This window comes from Limulus polyphemus, unplaced genomic scaffold (genome assembly GCF_000517525.1).
Source record: "Limulus polyphemus unplaced genomic scaffold, Limulus_polyphemus-2.1.2 Scaffold6757, whole genome shotgun sequence".
Lineage (NCBI taxonomy): Eukaryota > Metazoa > Arthropoda > Merostomata > Xiphosura > Limulidae > Limulus > Limulus polyphemus.
The window spans coordinates 36,870-39,706 of record NW_013672367.1 but is presented as its reverse complement, the minus strand read 5'-3'; positions in this window follow the sequence as shown (position 1 = coordinate 39,706).

The window sequence follows — 2,837 nt, the reverse complement described above, 5'->3', positions numbered from 1 at the left end:
AGTCCTTATTTCAATATTATTTTCATGTCTAAGAAAAAAAGTCCTTATTTCAATATTATTTTCATGTCTAAGAAAAAAAGTCTTTATTTTAATATTATTTTCGTGTCTAAAAAAAAATGTCCTTATTTCAACATTATTTTCATGTCTAAGAAACAAAAATGTCCTTTGTTCGTATTTCATACTGTGAAATACATTTCTGTAAATGTAATCTAATCAAAAACACCTTAGTTGTCAAAAAAAGGTGCGATTCAGCTATATTTTCTTCATCGGTATTTAGGTTTTGAAAACTTGGGAGGGTCGATGCGACTTAAAGAAATGAAACTATAATTGGTGATCAAACTGGTAGCTACAATTATAGCATTGATAAGAATTTTACACAAATATTCATTCATTAGTTAGCAAGGACGCATTTTTTTATCTTTGGACATGATGGTGGCTAAAATAAAATACGCGACCTAGCTAACTAATGAATGGATATCTGCTGTAAATTTCTTATCAATACTATAAGTACAGCTACCAGTTTGGCTACCAATTTTGATTTCCTTTGCTTTAAGCCTTTTTTAGTATATATATGTTTTCCAAATAAAATATTAAAAGATATCATTGTTTCCATTCGTATGAAGGTAGCCATTTGTTGCTTCTTTGTTATCAGAAATATGTACTTCTTCTAGGAAAATCAAAACTTGCTTCCGACTGACAGTAGTGTAACAAAATGTAAAGGCATCCGCCAAGCCACTGGTTCGCTCTCGGGTAACAAGAAGAGCCATGTTACGAAGAACATCCACAACTTCTTCGAAAAAAAAAATAATCTATCACGAAAGCGCCATATACACAATCTTATTGACAAGTTTCTAATGTGTAGATATTTAAAATATATTTCTCAAATGTTAGAATTTTAACTGATTAAACAATCTTATGTCTGTATCAGTTTTCATGAAACATGAATTTTATAGAGAAAAGAGAATTAAAATAAGTAATTACAGGCAGAAACAATAACTTTATTGTTTATTGTTTTGATTTTCTCTTGAATGAAAAGAAATAGATTTTAAAATTTTAAAATAAAATTTTGTACTGACCACGTGTATTTACCCTTTTATTGGTTATCTATTTTGTCATATTAGTATTTTGTGATTATTACTTTCACTAGAATTGCAGTTGTGTATAAAATTGTTTCATTAATTAAAGTCAGTTTCTTCTCATCCTTTGCTATTTTTAATGTTTCATAAAGAACTCTATTTCTGCTGTTGTAGTTATTTCGGATTATTTGATTAAATGCGCAAGTTCAGTCCATTTAACAATAACGAGTTAATAATTTTTTAATAGCGTTCTATGATAGTGTTACGACAGCGGTAGTCACGTGACGCTGGTAACGCGTCATGATATTCTAGAAGAATCGGGGAACATCACGAATAATCCAGTATGTGCTAGGCGCCCTCTATTCCTGTATATAAGTACTCCAGATAACGTGAGACAAATTAATCGGAATTGAATTGCAGACAAGCAGAGATAAAGACGGACAATTGAGTAAAGCGCGGTAGTGACCGTAAGTAAGTTTGTGAATCATTGTGAATTATAGCGTGTGTTTAAAGTAACTGTGGAAATTAAGTGCATTACAAAGTTGAATTCAGAAAGAATAAACTAGTTTTATTTAAGAAAGGACTTGTATCGCTAAAGTTTCATCCGAAGTAAATTATACGGGAAATTAACAAACGACCAGAGGCGTAACAATAGGCTTCGTTCAGTGGTAGACCTAACTTCATAAACAAAGTTTGAAAAAATCCTAAACTAATTGTATACCTAACTCATAAATATACTTACTCACAGAAGTTCCTCGCTAAACGATCATTAACTGACACGCTCATTGACTCACTGACTAATTTTCTAACTGAAACGCAGATGAACAGACTCGCTAACCTCTCACTTTATAACTCGCTAATTACACTGAACTGATTAATCAACTCAGTGAGTCTAGCACTTTTATATTATCTTGGTCTTGTAATACTACAGGAAGTTTCAAGATTCCACAGAGGCCTAAATTTACATAATTTCTATACTTACTATATCATGTACCTGGCCAGGAGGGATAGCGGTAAGTTTACAGACTTAAGCAGTGGACATAGCAAAAGGTGCCTTTACTGGAACAGACAAATTGAAATCAAGTTTTGAAAATATATGTCTATATTATAAAACAAACAAATACGTCATGTAAAATTGTAAAAACTCCCCTCAGTGAAAAAAAACAGTAAACTAATAAAAAATATAGGCCACAACAATATTTTAAAGAACTCTTGGATGGAAATCACGTTTTCACAACCGATTTCTCTAAATCGAGAATTATAGATTAGGTTGCAAACTGAGTCGAGCTTTTCAAATATAGTTAGTGTTCATTCAGAGCTTAAGACAAATTATAATTTTAACGCCGCTCATCAACCACGAATCTCTTTTTGTTTTTGTATCGTTAACGGGTTCTTTAAATTATCTGGTGAAAATAATTCAACGCCTAGTCCATTCGCAAAATCATATATTTTATCTTTTGCCGTTTTTACTAATTTAAAGACTTATACATTGCAAAAAATTGTTGTATGCTTAATTTAAAATGGCGTGCAAGCCTCTGTTACGTCTCCGTTTGTTAATTAACTCTCCGTACATTCGTTCCGACGAAACTATAACGACACAAGTCTTTACTTAATAAAACTGGTTTATTCTTTCCGAATATAACTTTACCGATACACTCAACTTCAACAATCGCGCTAAACAAACGCTGTAACAACGAACGTCTACAATACTTCTGACTGCAGTTCAATTACTCACTATCTACACACACACATTACCGCGTC